At 41.3% G+C, this 17,128-nt stretch overlaps 9 non-coding genes across 9 annotated transcripts; all 9 read right to left on the bottom strand.

Annotated features, from left to right (window-relative positions):
* Nucleotides 1-9,381: 9,381 nt before the first annotated feature.
* Nucleotides 9,382-9,454, bottom strand: trnaw-cca (transfer RNA tryptophan (anticodon CCA)). The gene has a single exon. It is a non-coding gene; the product is annotated as a tRNA-Trp (tRNA).
* A 2,417-nt stretch (nt 9,455-11,871) lies between these two features.
* On the bottom strand, nt 11,872-11,944 carry trnar-ccu (transfer RNA arginine (anticodon CCU)). The gene has a single exon. It is a non-coding gene; the product is annotated as a tRNA-Arg (tRNA).
* A 598-nt stretch (nt 11,945-12,542) lies between these two features.
* On the bottom strand, nt 12,543-12,615 carry trnar-ccu (transfer RNA arginine (anticodon CCU)). The gene has a single exon. It is a non-coding gene; the product is annotated as a tRNA-Arg (tRNA).
* A 400-nt stretch (nt 12,616-13,015) lies between these two features.
* trnam-cau (transfer RNA methionine (anticodon CAU)) lies at nt 13,016-13,087 on the bottom strand. Its single transcript has one exon. It is a non-coding gene; the product is annotated as a tRNA-Met (tRNA).
* Nucleotides 13,088-13,543: 456 nt separating this feature from the next.
* On the bottom strand, nt 13,544-13,615 carry trnam-cau (transfer RNA methionine (anticodon CAU)). The gene has a single exon. It is a non-coding gene; the product is annotated as a tRNA-Met (tRNA).
* A 1,184-nt stretch (nt 13,616-14,799) lies between these two features.
* Nucleotides 14,800-14,872, bottom strand: trnar-ccu (transfer RNA arginine (anticodon CCU)). Its single transcript has one exon. It is a non-coding gene; the product is annotated as a tRNA-Arg (tRNA).
* A 160-nt stretch (nt 14,873-15,032) lies between these two features.
* Nucleotides 15,033-15,104, bottom strand: trnam-cau (transfer RNA methionine (anticodon CAU)). The gene has a single exon. It is a non-coding gene; the product is annotated as a tRNA-Met (tRNA).
* A 1,086-nt stretch (nt 15,105-16,190) lies between these two features.
* Nucleotides 16,191-16,263, bottom strand: trnar-ccu (transfer RNA arginine (anticodon CCU)). Its single transcript has one exon. It is a non-coding gene; the product is annotated as a tRNA-Arg (tRNA).
* Nucleotides 16,264-16,861: 598 nt separating this feature from the next.
* Nucleotides 16,862-16,934, bottom strand: trnar-ccu (transfer RNA arginine (anticodon CCU)). The gene has a single exon. It is a non-coding gene; the product is annotated as a tRNA-Arg (tRNA).
* Between the last annotated feature and the right edge of the window lie 194 nt (nt 16,935-17,128).

Genomic DNA, 17,128 nt, shown 5'->3' on the forward strand with positions numbered 1-17,128 from the left:
ATATAATAGTTGAGAGCAGTCTATATACATTTCCGAGATTTATTTAATTGTATAACAGCCACCTTAATCTCTGTAGGATACCGACCAACTAGGATCAGGTTTGGACGCCCCTGGTAGCATCTAGCATTCATGCATTACATATCTACAAGTTGTGATGTTAATTGCTTTGTGCCATTAAACTGAGGTTAACTTTTAAATTTTTGTATTTCCACCTTAGACCTAACAGCGCTGAAAGAGGAGAGAGAAGAACTGAATGAAACTGAAGAGAAAGATCAGTTTGAAAATCTTCAATTTGTATCTGGAGAAAAGTCTTTTTGTTTCTTAGAGTCTGAAAAGACTTCTAAACAAGAAAGAGCACAAAAGACAGGAACTATGAGTAGTTTAATTTTCTGTCAGTGTGGTAAGAGTTTCAAACAACAAGGACACCTTAAAAGGCACATGAGGATTCACACTGGAGTGAAGCCTTACTCATGCCAACAGTGTGGAAAAAGTTTTACTCGTAAAGGATGCCTTAACAGACACCTGAGATTTCACACTGGAGAGAAGCCTTACTCATGCAAACAGTGTGGAAAGAGTTTCAAACAACAAGGATACATTAAAATGCACATGAGAGTTCACACTGGAGAGAAACCTTACTCATGCAAACAGTGCGGAAAAAGTTTCACTCGTAAAGGATGCATTAACAGACACATGAGATTTCACACTGGAGAGAAGCCTTTCACATGCAAACAGTGTGGAAAGAGTTTCAGTCAACGAGGAGGCCTTGAAAGTCACATGAAAATGTGCAATAGAGAAAAGCCTTACAGATCCCCTCAGTCTGAAAAGAGGTTGAATGAAAGTGGAAACTTTAAAGTTCACCAGACAATTCACATTACAGGGAGCCTTTTTACCTGCCAACAATGTGGAAAGTGTTTCACTCATAAAAGATACCTTAACATTCACATGAGAATTCACTCTGGAGAGAAGCCTTACACGTGCAACCAGTGTGGAAACAGTTTCAGTCAAAAAGGAAGCCTTAACAGGCACATGAAGATTCACATTGAAAAGAAGCCTAAAAGATCCCCTTAGCATGGACAGAGTTTCAAACAAAATGTCTAGAAAGGACAGTTCCGGTCCTTGATTCTGATTGGCCACAATCAAACCTGTTGTAAATTACTCTATGACCTCACCTCTTTGTTTCTTGGCAACTACATTGTTTCAACCACGATTACAGTTGAGGTCAAAAGTTTATATTACCCTTGTCAAAACAATCCTAAAGGATTCCAATAAGAATCCTATACAGGGCTCCTACAATGATATCAATTCTAATTCACACTTTAAAGCAATGTGTTTTGTCCATGGTACACTTTACAGTGCCAACTAGCTATATTGTGTTTGACTGAGCTTAAAGGGATAGTTCACCCAAAAATGAAAATTTGATGTTTATCTGCTTACCCCCAGGGCATCCAAGATGTCTTTCAAGGGAATCATATGCAATGAGAAAAGCAGAGGAGTGAATACTGAGTGTTGTTGGTCAGATGGTCAAGAACTAAATGGTGCTTATTCTTGTCCACAAATGCCAACATCATTTTCAAGCTCTTTTAGGAAAAAAAAAATTGGTTTCTAAATAGATCTTATAGCACTAGAATACAAATGCAACTTTGTTGAGCACAATTTTTGTGCTGTGATGGGAGTTAAAGAGGACCTGTTATGCCCCTTTCTCAAGTAGTCTTAGGTGTTTTGAACTGAATAAAGTCAGCATCACATTTGCAATTGTGCTAATATTCAGGAAAACAGGACATTTCTTCTTTAAGAGTTGCTTAAACACACCATATGTTATAAATATAGAAAATATAGTTGACAGCACTGGTTTTCAAAGACTGAGATGCTTTTTCAAGATAAGATTGTGCCTTAAAGCCGATCGGAGAGACAAGTTGCAAGTAAACAAAAAATTTAATTGGACTATGATGTTACATAATTTTGTATTTGTATTTCCATAATGCTCGGCTTTCTGATTTCCTCCTGGGAGTCCTGACTAGCAGTGCAGGTTGCTAATTGAATAGTTACTCATATTTTGTATTTTAAATATGAAATTATGTTACATGTACTTTGTTACTCCCCAACCCTGGAGCCAAATAATTAAATAGAAACCAAAAATGTAGATTTAATTAGAAAATTTTTCTTACTTGAATTCTGCTTTTAAATTCTCTAGCGTGAAGATAAACATGGCAGATAATGTTTTGTTTTTTTGTTTTTTAAGGAGCTGATTTTTTTTATAATTATATGGTAGTTGTGATAAAAGCATATATTTGTATAAAAAGTTATTTGTAACACACACATGTGTGTGTGTGTGTGTGTGTGTGTGTGTGTGTTACAAATAACTGTTTTTAATTATGGCTATAATTAATGGCTAAAATTGGAAGGAAATGCATTTAATAGAGACAGATCATTAGCAGTATTTGTATCAGTGAGACTGGTCTTCATTAACAATTGGCTACTTGGTGAAAGATGCCAATAAGCCCCATATTTTAAATGTACAATGATTAAGTTGTTTTACATTAATTTGGAGATTCAATGTGAAACTATTGTCAAATTAGTATTGTCAGTTATTTTTTAATTGATTGACAGCACTAGTCTAAATTTTTGTTGTCTGTTGCTTTGTGCCATTAAACTGCTGTTTATTAATTTTTTCTTATTTCACCTCAGACCTGATGACTCTGAAAGTCAAGAACTCAATGAAACAGGAGAGAAATATCAAAATGAGAAACATAATTTTAAAACAGAAGAAAAATCAATTAGTTGCTCACAGAATAAAAAGACTTTCTCACCAGAAAAAAAAACACAAAGTACAAACCTTAAAGGAACCGTATGTAAGATTGTGGCCAAAACTGGTACTGCAATCACTTTCAAAAAACTGTAGAACGGTGTATCCCCTCCCGCTCCCCCCTGACTCGGGGTTGCCAGCTAAGCTGCAGGAGTAGGCTGCTTTAATTCTAACATGAGAATTCAGACTGGAGAGAGACCTTACAGCTGCCAACAGTGTGGGAAGAGTTTCTCACGAAATGGAGATCTTAAGACTCACATGAAATTTACATTGAAAAGAAGCTGTTAATATGCCCTCAATGTGGAAAGAGTTTTACAAATAAATATAACCTTACTGTCCATATGAGAACTCACACTGGAGAGAAGCCTTTTACCTGCTCTCAGTGTGAAAAGAGATTTATGTGGAAAAGAACCCTTACTGTCCACATGAGCATTCACACTGGAGAGAAACCTTACACCTGCGAACAGTGTGGAAAGAGTTTCATGTATAAAGTAAACTTTAAGATTCACATGACAGTTCACACTGGAGAGAAACCGTACAAGTGAAATCATATTTTCGAACGGTATATCAATAGAAAGAGTTAGCTCTTATAAATACCTAGGTATTTGGATTGACGAGAGATTAACCTTTGATATACACATTGACAAGTTACTAAAAAAGCTCAGGCCGAAATTAGGTTTTTTATATCGGTTAAAAAATGTTTTCCTTGTAAGGCTCGTAAGAAATTAGTAGAGAGTACATTTTTGTCTATACTTGATTACGGTGACCATATATATATATATATATATGCATGCATCTGTTACTTTATTGAGAAAACTAGATTCTGTTTATCATGCAGCAATACGCTTTGTCACAGGTGCAGACTCACGGACGCATCACTGTATTTTGTACAATTCCTTAGACTGGTTATCTTTATATCAAAAGGAGAAAATTACATTTGTATTTATTTATTTTAAAGGCTCTTTTAGGTAAACTACCATCTTATCTTTCTAATTTGTTAAGATTTCACCCAAATAATCAACGCACTAGATCTGGTTCCTGTATTCGGTTAATAGTCCCAAGGGTAACGTCAAATCTTGGCAAATGTACTTTCTCCTTTTATGCTCCTAAGGCTTGGAATGATGACAACCTTCCAACTTTGAGTACTTTTAAACATCTTCTGTATAATGTCTTAAAGGATACATGTAATTGTTTTTTATGATCTGATTTAGTAATTTTGGTGGTATTGTGTTTTCTGATCTTCTTTGTGAAACTTTATGTGCTGCTGTTTTGACCAGGTCTCACTGGAAGAAGAGATAGTACTGTCTCAATGTGATCTCCTGGCTAAATAAAGGAAATAATAATAATAATAAAAAGTGTCTTCAGTGTGAGAAGAGTTTCACACGTCAAAGCAGCCTGATCCGTCATTTGCAAACTCATTCGGGAAAGAAACTTCCGTTTTTTTTTATGCAAGAAGAGGTTTAGAAAATGGAGCAATTTGTACAATCATCTACACAATCATTTTGAAATACATTCAATTGTAGTCAAAGTACTAAAATGTTGTTTTTCACCAGACTTACAGAACAATCATGTCACTCTATTCCATGTGTGGATTTCTATGAATCAAAATATTAGTCAAACTTTTACCTTGCTGGGAAAAGCAACAATGTAACTGGAAGATTATAAATGAATTGACATAAACTGAACAAAATGACATGTTCCCATTGATGTTAAATGTATTCTAGCTTATTGTTTAGTCAATTTAATGTTGTAATATGTTTACGTTTATGGACTTTATTAGGAGAAGCATGAAAATATTATTCTAGTTTGTGCAGGTCTTTTTTATAATCTGCACAGTTCATTCTTTGTTGTGCTTCCATTAGCCTGGATGTACAGTAGATTAATTTGCTACAATAAACAATCCTAAGCAGCTGGCCTTCATTAATTTTTTTGTTAATTATACATTGAAAAAAGTGTTTAAAAAAAATTATTAAATAGTTGTACTCAACAGTAACATTTTCATACCCCTCCTCTGTCTATGCACAAATAGCTTCTTATCAACCCATTATATTTATTTTTTTGTTGGCTACCCAGCCAAGCTACATTTTACAACTCATCACTTTTAGCACATACATCAAACACTTCATGGAATTCTATTTGTACAGCATTTTTTCTGTTGCCAAATTACAAGGTTCTGCATTTTTTAACACAGACTACTCAAGGGGGTCGCACACCGAACGAGAAGCGCAGCGTCGCGTCGCGTCGCGTCGAGGACAGCTGGAGGTATCGCACACCGGACGCGCACATTCTATACGCGCCAGCTCATTTTTAGGCTAGATTCCCATTCATCAATTAGTAGCATTTTGTATTATTACAAGCAATTTCAACATTCCTTATGCTGTAGCTAGTAATATGATTTGTTTGCTCAATAAAAAACTACATGCTATTTTGTTGTGTAAGGTATACTTATTTCTTTGTAAACTTCAATTATAATCGTATTGTTGTTGAGGCAGTTTATTGGAGTCTAAATTCAACATGAGGGTTTGTATTTAAAATAAAATAATTGTCATTTTGTGGTCAACAGTATTGATATTTTTAAGGACATGAAATGACAATGCCTGTACTGTACATTATTTTATGATTGTACTGTACAATTACATACAGTTGCTCACTATAAATTTTACCTCAGATCGTACATAAACAAAATTGAACATTCTTACCTGAAAAACCGATGACATCGGTAATCTTCCTCCAAGCTGATGAATTCCTTATGTTGAATCTATGATTTGTTGCAAATAATTCTGGCTATTTCTATTTCCCTACTTCCTTGATCAGTTTTTCGTCGTCCATCGCGCTCCGCTACACCGTTATTTAAATGACCTGAATGACGGTTGTGACCTTGTAAATCCAATAGATGGCAGTCAAAGACAGTGAATATAATAATGACAGGCAAATGTTACATAGGACTTTAGATTTTGCGTAGCCTATGTAAAAATGTCTCGAGAAAATAAAATATGAATTAATTATATAGGTTTACATTTTTTTCAAGCTGTAAACCTAATGTAAGTAACGTTAGTATTTTGCAGCAGTGGTATCTTGTTTTTTTTAATCTAATAGGACGATTTGAGACAAATATGATGTTATTTAATATAAAACTATGCAGATGGCGCTCTGTGGCGCGGCAGAAATTTGAACAGCTTCCTGAGTCGTAGCTGGGCGCCGCGGACAGACGCCGAATGGCGCCGCCGGTGTGCGTATGCTCATAGAAAACTATGTGTTCGAATTTTAAAGACGTGGCGCGACGCGACGCGGCGCTGCGCGTTCGGTGTGCGACCCCCTTCACACACACACACACACACACACACACACACACACACACAAAAACAAAAAACTCTTCACTCTTTGCACTTTCAGCTCCTACAATCTCAGTCAAAGTCAGTACTTTAAGAACATATCAGCTTTCGCATTGATTTCGTCACGTGGTCCACTTCTTTTTGTTCAATTTATAGCCTTATATCATTTTTACCTTCATAGTATCAGAGATGAGAATTCATTGAAAGTTCTTTAATAAAATCCACAAAGGGTAATCCAGACAGGAACATACATCCAACACAACACAAAGACATTTAAAACTGGACAAAAAGGAAGGGCCAAGCAGGAACCTAAATACACAGGATAATTAAACTCAGGTGCAGCAGGGAATAATCAATTAACTAAACTAAACAGATATGGAAAATAAATTGCACTATTGTACCTAAATATGAAACAAACCTCACATTAAAGCATTTATATAAACTCTTTCCTTGTACTTGTGACATCTACATACTGTATATCAAAACCGTCAAATATACATGTGTAGTACGGTGGCCCCTTTAAGTACATCACGTACCTATATAGGAGGAGGTTGTTACATGTCTCCTAGTGTTTCTTCTCCTTGTACTGTCATTTTTTGACAGTACAAGGCAGTATGTACCCTGCATTCCTATTTCATTAAATACTCTGTTTAATTGTTACTCTGGGCTCCTTGTCATTCCCTCTGACTCTTCATTCCCAGCAACCGTAACAGAAGACAGCACCAATAAAATTATGACAGAGGCTGAGGACAGGCTGTGGGGACTAATGGTAAATTCACACTGCACACTTTGTCTGCGTCAGGCAACGCTCCCAACGCATCTAGTTTGACGCATGTACGTTGAAGCTGGCAACGCTTGCTTTTTGGTGCGTTCACACCGCACACGTCAGGCAACGCACCCAACGCATCTAGTTTTTTGCACACTTCCCCTAAATAAACCATAGCAAACTATTGGGACTGGACATTTTGGGATCCTCTGTTGACCATGTTTCCCTAGCTAACGAAATGGGAAATAATTACGTTGAGAAAAGATTTGATAACGCCGACATCCCCGATCTCTTCAGCGATCTTCATCCAAGCAAGTTCCTTTACATTCCTGTCTTTATACAACCATGAGGGCGGATCATACAATTATCTGCGATTGCAGACGGCTACAATGAGCACTATATATATGTAATATAATTAAATTGAAAATGATTTTTTCTCTGCTCCCGCTTCATTCAAGATACGTGTGGTGACGTCGCTACAGTGAGACGCTCTGATTGGTTGAAGCACTGCGTCAAGTGCGTCAAGTCCGTCAAAAGTTCAGCTAGCTGAACTTCTGCGTTGCTTGCGTTTGCTGCGTTGACGCTTGAAACGCAGGTAACGCTTGAAAAGTTGACGGATCCAACGGACACAACGCAACGCAGAGCCTCTGACGGACTCAACCATTTACTTTAGATGTAATCTTGCCGCAACTGACGCTTGACATTTGGGGCGGTGTGAACGCAGCATAAGGCAGAGGGGTGATGTTTTTTTTTTTTTTTTAGTGATCTGAAACCTGCTCAACAGATGAATCCTGCTGATGTTTACTTGAGTCTCTTCAAACTGTTTTTCTCTGAGAGCGCTTTACCAACTTCAGATGTTCAACTACACTGGTATTCTAGTGTAAAAACAAGTGACTACTACTGATGAGTTTTTCAATCAGTTAAATATCATTTATTTGTTTCATTTGTTGAACAGAACTCAGAAAAAGTTTTCAGAAGTTTTCCACATCTCTGTGGTTAGATCAGGGTGCTCAATAATGTTTCTTTGACCTTCATTATGCATGTTTTGATTATACTTTGTTGTAAATAAATACAAATAATATAATACTCCATTCTTTGAATCTTCTCACATTGTTCCTTTCCTAATACTAACAGTAGTAATAATGGGCCATTAGGGCAGGGCTCTTTGTCTCTCAGGTGTGAATTGCTAAATATTCATGGCTCATTGCCATTCCTTTGAATATTCCCTTTCAAACACAAAACATGTTTTAGAAAATGTATATCAATATATTGTTTTCTATGAACGAGTGAACAAGATAATTTCACATCATTTGGTTGACAAAAATCTAGCCTACGACATCTAATTCTTAAAAGTAGTGTGAACTAATGTTCTGTATGTGTTTCATGGCCTTATTTCAGTGACTTCAAAACTTTAGTTTTTCACTTACCACGCATAAACGTTATTTTCTCAAAAACACAAATGTACATTTCATGTTGCTTAAATATTATTGTAGCCCAATTTGTGCTAATTGCAATGTAATCGAATTTTAGCAATTAATATGTTTTTAAGATGAAGGAGTGGACTTCTGAATCGAGCTTGAACTCCATAATAATAATAATTATTATTAGAATTAGCAGGTAAAACATATATATTAGTAGTTACAGACTATGGTAAGAATCGTCTGACCTCAAGGTGATTTGGAGCCAGACACTCTACCGTTGCACTACAAGATAGCGGAAAAATTATTTAGTGTTTCATGCAAATCAGCTAGTCTTTACACTCACAAAGTCAAGAACAGATCGCTTGACCTCAACATAATTGGAACACGCAACCCCCCGATGCGGGGTCAGGCTCACTAACGTATCTGGTGTTTCCTGCTTAAGCCACCTTTTGTCACCCTGCCTTCGATAGCTCAGCTGGTAGAGTGGAGGACTGTATATGATACATTGGCCATCCTTAGGTCGCTGGTTCGATTCCGGCTCGAAGGAGCTGGCTTTTGAATTCGGCACGTAGATGTTTCCACGATTTCTTCAGAGATTGCAAGGCAAGATATGAAAAAGTAACACATCAAGAGGCAGATCTGTCACAATGACAGGAATGCTTATTACATGAGATCTCAGGCTTAATAAAAATAACAGGTCAAGATACAAATCTATCACAGTACACCGGTGGTTTTCAATCCTGATCCTGGTGACCCCCTGCTCTGGGCTGTGTTTCCCAAAAGCATTGCAATACTTAATACAATGTAGACGCATTGAAACCAATAGAGTTACAATCAACTTAGGGTTACGATGACTCTGGAAAACACGGCCCTGCATATTTTGTCTGTCTCCTTTTTCTGACACAACCAGATGAGTTCATGGAGCTTTTCTCCTAACGAGCTAATGATCTGAATCAGGTGTGTTTAATAAGGGAGACATACAGAACGGTGGGATTGGAAACCACTGCAGCACACAATGACAGGACCTCTTTTCACATTAGAAGTCAACAAGAAATCACGTGACCCCCGACGTGATTTGAACACGCAACCTTCTGATCTGGAGTCAGACGCGCTACCGTTGCGCCACGAGGTCCTGAACCCAGAGGTGATGTATTTTGCTTAACCGCCTTGACACAGAATGCAAATCAGTGAATATACGGTGCTCAAGGAACATTCTTGATGTTGGACTTCATACTCAGGAGATCAAAAACAGATCGTCTGACCTCAAGGTGATTTGGGGCCAGACGCGCTACCGTTGCGCCACAAGGTCCTGAACCCAGAGGTGATGTATTTTGCTTAACCGCCTTGACACAGAATGCAAATCAGTGAATATACGGTGCTCAAGGAACATTCTTGATGTTGGACTTCATACTCAGGAGATCAAAAACAGATCGTCTGACCTCAAGGTGATTTGGGGCCAGACGCGCTACCGTTGCGCCACGAGGTCCTGAACCCAGAGGTGATGTATTTTGCTTAACCGCCTTGACACAGAATGCAACTCAGTAAATATACGGTGCTCAAGGAACATTCTTGATGTTGGACTTCATACTCAGGAGATCAAAAACAGATCGTCTGACCTCAAGGTGATTTGGGGCCAGACTCGCTACCGTTGCGCCACAAGGTCCTGAACCCAGAGGTGATGTATTTTGCTTAACCGCCTTGACACAGAATGCAAATCAGTGAATATACGGTGCTCAAGGAACATTCTTGATGTTGGACTTCATACTCAGGAGATCAAAAACAGATCGTCTGACCTCAAGGTGATTTGGGGCCAGACGCGCTACCGTTGCGCCACGAGGTCCTGAACCCAGAGGTGATGTATTTTGCTTAACCGCCTTGACACAGAATGCAAATCAGTAAATATACGGTGCTCAAGGAACACTCTTGATGTTGGACTTCATACTCAGGAGATTAAAAACAGATCGACACCTCAAGGTGATTTGGAGCCAAGCACTCTACCGTTGCACTACAAGATAGCGGAAAAATTATTTAGTGTTTCATGCTTAAGCACTTTGATAAACTATGCAAATCAGCTAGTCTTTACACTCACAAAGTCAAGAACAGATCGCTTGACCTCAACATAATTGGAACACGCAACCTCCCGATCAGGGGTCAGGCACACTCTGTTTTCTCGGCCACGAGGTCGAGAAAACAAGTCGGCGTTCCTTGCTTAATTGCTTTGATTCAATTTGCAAATCAGTCACGGTAAAGGGCTGTAGACTTTATACTATGGATGTCAAGAAGAGATCAACTGATGTGATTGGAACATGCAACCGTCTGATCTGCATTCAGCCATGCTACCGTTATACCCCAAGACATCACAAACCTATCCGGTGTTTCCTGCTTAAGCCACCTTTTGTGTCACCCTGCCTTCGATAGCTCCCAGCAAGCTTCCGCTGCGCCACTCTGCTTTCCTTGACGAGAGTACCATACGCCGGTCTTTTCAAAACCACTTGAGCCTGGCACACATTTCTAACTAGTCTATTATGTATGAATTTTTTTGCAAATTACAACAAGTTTACCAGTTGCATTGTTGTTTCTTTAAGCAGCACCTGGGCACATATAAAAGCGAAAAAAGCTTAGCAGAGGATGGTTTCAATCCATCGACCTCTGGGTTATGGGCCCAGCACGCTTCCGCTGCGCCACTCTGCTTGCCTTGATGTAGAGCCCGTGCACTGGTCTTTTCAACATAACTTGATTCTTGCACACATTTCTTTTTTTTTCTTTTCTTTTTTTTATTGGAGAAATATCAGTAATACACAATTGTTAAAGATCAAAAGGTCCTCCATATTTTTTACATACAAGGTTAAACAAAAATTATCTACATCTGCAAATATTAAGTATACACAGGTATATATTATCATGCAATACAGTGTTCTTGGTCTTACTATACAAGCATATACAACCTGAATATACATATAAAAGTGTCTATTTCAACATACAGAAAAGAAAACAAAAACAAAACAACACTAACACCCCACCCACCCCTTCCGTCTGCTATATAAGCGATTCTTGCACACATTTCTAACTTGTCTTGCAGCACCTGGGCACATATAAAAGTGAAACAAGCTTAGCAGAGGATGGTTTCGATCCATCGATCTCTGGGTTATGGGCCCAGCACGCTTCCGTTGCGCCACTCTGCTTGACTTGATGTAGAGTTCGTGCACTGGTCTTTTCAACATAACATGAATCTTGCACACATTTCTAACTTGTCTTGCAGCACCTGAGCACATATAAAAGTGAAACAGGATTAGCAGAGGATGGTTTCGATCCATCGACCTCTGGGTTATGGGCCCAGCACACTTCCACTGCGCCACTCTGCTCACCTTGATGTAGAGCCCGTACACTGGTCTTTTCAACATCACTTGATTCTGGCACACGTTTCTAACTTGTCTTGCAGCACCTGAGCACATATAAAACTGAAAAAAAGATTAGCAGAGGATGGTTTCGATCCATCGACTTCTGGCTTATGGGCCCAGCACGCCTTCGCTGCGCCACTCTGCTGAAAGTCACCCCAGATGGGACTCGAACCCACAATCCCTGGCTTAGGAGGCCAGTGCCTTATCCATTAGGCCACTGTGGCTGTCGTGTAGTTGTTTACTTTTTCTTTTAGTTCTCCATCTCATTCAGCTTCTGGATGAACAACTATTGTGAGAGGACCAAGTGACTTTAGGTTTTCACGAACAGGCTCTGAACATTTCTCTTTTTTCGGGGCTCTATCATATATACAAGCTCAGAAGCCTTAGCAGAGGATGGTTTCGATCCATCGACCTCTGGGTTATGGGCTCAGCACGCTTCCGCTGCGCCACTCTGCTTGACTTGATGTGGAGCTCGTGCACTGGTCTTTTCAACATAACATGATTCTTGCACAAATTTCTAACTTGTCTTGAAGCACTTGGGCACAAATAAAAGTGAAACAAGCTTAGCGGAGGATGGTTTCGATCCATCGACCTCTGGGTTATGGGCCCAGCACGCTTCCGCTGCGCCACTCTGCTCACCTTGATGTAGAGCCCGTACACTGGTCTTTTCAACATCACTTGATTCTGGCACACGTTTCTAACTTGTCTTGCAGCACCTGAGCACATATAAAAGTGAAACAAGATTAGCAGAGGATGGTTTCGATCCATCGACTTCTGGGTTATGGGCCCAGCACTCCTTCGCTGCGCCACTCTGCTGAAAGTCACCCCAGATGGGACTCGAACCCACAATCCCTGGCTTAGGAGGCCAGTGCCTTATCCATTAGGCCACTGGGGCTGTCATGCAGTTGTTTACTTTTTCTTTTAGTTCTCCATCTCATTCAGCTTCTGGATGAACAACTATTGTGAGAGGACCAAGTGACTTTAGGTTTTCATGAGCAGGCTCTGAACATTTCTCTTTTTTGGGGGCTCTGTCATATATACAAGCTGAGAAGTCTTAGCAGAGGATGGTTTCGATTCATCGACCTCTGGGTTATGGGCCCAGCAAGCTTCCGCTGCGCCACTCTGCTTTCCTTGACGAGAGTACCATACGCCGGTCTTTTCAAAACCACTTGAGCCTGGCACACATTTCTAACTAGTCTATTATGTATGAATTTTTTTGCAAATTACAACAAGTTTACCAGTTGCATCGTCGTTTCTTTGAGCAGCACCTGGGCACATATGAAAGCGAAAAACCTTAGCAGAGGATGGTTTCGATCCATCGACCTCTGGGTTATGGGCCCAGCACGCTTCCGCTGCGCCACTCTGCTCACCTTGATGTAGAGCCCGTACACTGGTCTTTTCAACATCACTTGATTCTGGCACACGTTTCTAACTTGTCTTGCAGCACCTGAGCACATATAAAAGTGAAACAAGATCAGCAGAGGATGGTTTCGATCCATCGACCTCTGGGTTATGGGCCCAGCACGCTTCCGCTGCTCGACTTGATGTAGAGCTCGTGCACTGGTCTTTTCAACATAACATGAATCTTGCACACATTTCTAACTTGTCTTGAAGCACTTGGGCACAAATAAAAGTGAAACAAGCTTAGCAGAGGATGGTTTCGATCCATCGACCTCTGGGTTATGGGCCCAGCACGCTTCCGCTGCACCACTCTGCTTGTCTTGATGTAGAGTCTGTGCACTGGTCTTTTCAACATAACGAATCTTGCACACATTTCTAACTTGTCTTGCAGCACCTGGGCACATATAAAAGTGACACAAGCTTAGCAGAGGAAGGTTTCGATCCTTCGACCTCTGGGTTATGGGCCCAGCACGCTTCCGCTGCGCCACTCTGCTTTCCTTGACGAGAGTACTATACGCCGGTCTTTTCAAAACCACTTGATTCTGGCACACATTTCTAACTAGTCAATTATGTATGAATTTTTTTGCAAATTACAACAAGTTTACCAGTTGCATCGTCGTTTCTTTAAGCAGCACCTGGGCACATATGAAAGCGAAAAAAAGCTTAGCAGAGGATGGTTTCGATCCATTGACCTCTGGGTTATGGGCCCAGCACGCTTCCGCTGTGCCACTCTGCTTGCCTTGATGTAGAGCCCATGCACTGGTCTTTTCAACATAACTTGATTCTTGCACACATTTCTAACTTGTCTTGCAGCACCTGGGCACTTATGGCGCTTTTCCACTACACAGTACCAGCTCGCCTCGGCTCGACTCGACTCGGCTCGGCTCGACTCGGCTCTGTTTGGTTTTCCACTGTGTAAAAGTTGTACCTGTACCTCTACAATAGTACCTGGTTTGTCATAGCGACGCTGCAGGAAACTGCCGTGACGTAATCTTCTACGCGACACACACCCGCTGTCTGCACCTCCTCGTTTGACCACGGCGTATTCTTCCGAGTTGCCATAATATGTAATGGATTGGATATGTCACGCAATCTCTGGCCAAACTTTTTAAAAATGGTGGGGTTATTCTGGATACTTTTGCTGGCGCGTGCAATGACGACGCAGTGAATAGTGACGATTCTCTCTGACCAATCAGCAGTCTGCTGTGTTTTCACGTCACATTTAGTATCGCCTCAGCTCGCCTCAGCTCGCTTGGAACCTCGCTGGAGGTGGTATGAAAAAAAGTACCTGGAAGCCGGTACAGGTACAACTTTTACACAGTGGAAAACCAAACAGAGCCGAGTCGAGTCGAGCCGAGGCGAGCTGAGGCGAGCTGGTACTGTGTAGTGGAAAAGCGCCAATATAGAAGTGAAACAAGCTTAGCAGAGGATAGTTTCGATCCATCGACCTCTGGGTTATGGGCCCAGCACGCTTCCGCTGCACCACTCTGCTCACCTTGATGTAGAGCCTGTGAACTGGTCTTTTCAAAATAACTTGATTCTTGCACACATTTCTAACTTGTCTTGCAGCACCTGGGCACATATAGAAGTGAAACAAGCTTAGCAGAGGATGGTTTCCATCCATCGACCTCTGGGTTATGGGCCCAGCACGCTTTCGCTGTGCCACTCTGCTGAAAGTCACCCCAGATGGGACTTGAATCCACAATCCCTGGCTTAGGAGGCCAGTGCCTTATCCATTAGGCCACTGGGGCTGTCATGCAGCTGTTTACTTTTTCTTGTAGTTCTTCACCTCATTCAGCTTCTGGATGAACAACTTTTGTGAGAGGACCAAGTGACTTTAGCTTTTCATGAACAGGCTCTGAACATTTCTCTTTTTTCGGGGCTCTGTCATATATACAAGCTCAGAAGTCTTAGCAGAGGATGGTTTCGATCCATCGACCTCTGGGTTATGGGCCCAGCACGCTTCCGCTGCGCCACTCTGCTTGACTTGATGTGCAGCTCGTGCACTGGTCTTTTCAACATAACATGATTCTTGCACAAATTTCTAACTTGTCTTGAAGCACCTGGGCACATATAAAAGTGACACAAGCTTAGCAGAGGAAGGTTTCGATCCATCAACCTCTGGGTTATGGGCCCAGCACGCTTCCGCTGCGCCACTCTGCTTGACTTGATGTAGAGCTCGTGCACTGGTCTTTTCAACATAACATGATTCTTGCACAAATTTCTAACTTGTCTTGAAGCACTTGGGCACGAATAAAAGTGAAACAAGCTTAGCAGAGGATGGTTTCGATCCATCGACCTCTGGGTTATGGGCCCAGTACGCTTCCGCTGCGCCACTCTGCTTGATTGATGTAGAGTTCATGCACTGGTCTTTTCAACATAACATGATTCTTGCACAAATTTCTAACTTGTCTTGAAGCACTTGGGCACAAATAAAAGTGAAACAAGCTTAGCAGAGGATGGTTTCGATCCATCGACCTCTGGGTTATGGGCCCAGCACGCTTCCGCTGTGCCACTCTGCTCGCCTTGATATAGAGCCCATGCACTGGTCTTTTCAACATAACTTGATTCTTGCACACATTTCTGACTTGTCTTGCAGCACCTGGGCACATATAAAAGTGACACAAGCTTAGCAGAGGAAGGTTTCGATCCGTCGACCTCTGGGTTATGGGCCCAGCACGCTTCCGTTGCGCCACTCTGCTTGACTTGATGTAGAGTTCGTGCACTGGTCTTTTCAACATAACATGAATCTTGCACACATTTCTAACTTGTCTTGCAGCACCTGAGCACATATAAAAGTGAAACAGGATTAGCAGAGGATGGTTTCGATCCATCGACCTCTGGGTTATGGGCCCAGCACACTTCCACTGCGCCACTCTGCTCACCTTGATGTAGAGCCCGTACACTGGTCTTTTCAACATCACTTGATTCTGGCACACGTTTCTAACTTGTCTTGCAGCACCTGAGCACATATAAAACTGAAAAAAAGATTAGCAGAGGATGGTTTCGATCCATCGACTTCTGGCTTATGGGCCCAGCACGCCTTCGCTGCGCCACTCTGCTGAAAGTCACCCCAGATGGGACTCGAACCCACAATCCCTGGCTTAGGAGGCCAGTGCCTTATCCATTAGGCCACTGAGGCTGTCGTGTAGTTGTTTACTTTTTCTTTTAGTTCTCCATCTCATTCAGCTTCTGGATGAACAACTATTGTGAGAGGACCAAGTGACTTTAGGTTTTCACGAACAGGCTCTGAACATTTCTCTTTTTTCGGGGCTCTATCATATATACAAGCTCAGAAGCCTTAGCAGAGGATGGTTTCGATCCATCGACCTCTGGGTTATGGGCTCAGCACGCTTCCGCTGCGCCACTCTGCTTGACTTGATGTGGAGCTCGTGCACTGGTCTTTTCAACATAACATGATTCTTGCACAAATTTCTAACTTGTCTTGAAGCACTTGGGCACAAATAAAAGTGAAACAAGCTTAGCGGAGGATGGTTTCGATCCATCGACCTCTGGGTTATGGGCCCAGCACGCTTCCGCTGCGCCACTCTGCTCACCTTGATGTAGAGCCCGTACACTGGTCTTTTCAACATCACTTGATTCTGGCACACGTTTCTAACTTGTCTTGCAGCACCTGAGCACATATAAAAGTGAAACAAGATTAGCAGAGGATGGTTTCGATCCATCGACTTCTGGGTTATGGGCCCAGCACTCCTTCGCTGCGCCACTCTGCTGAAAGTCACCCCAGATGGGACTCGAACCCACAATCCCTGGCTTAGGAGGCCAGTGCCTTATCCATTAGGCCACTGGGGCTGTCATGCAGTTGTTTACTTTTTCTTTTAGTTCTCCATCTCATTCAGCTTCTGGATGAACAACTATTGTGAGAGGACCAAGTGACTTTAGGTTTTCATGAGCAGGCTCTGAACATTTCTCTTTTTTGGGGGCTCTGTCATATATACAAGCTGAGAAGTCTTAGCAGAGGATGGTTTCGATTCATCGACCTCTGG

Source organism: Garra rufa, chromosome 2 (genome assembly GCF_049309525.1).
Source record: "Garra rufa chromosome 2, GarRuf1.0, whole genome shotgun sequence".
Taxonomy (NCBI): domain Eukaryota; kingdom Metazoa; phylum Chordata; class Actinopteri; order Cypriniformes; family Cyprinidae; genus Garra; species Garra rufa.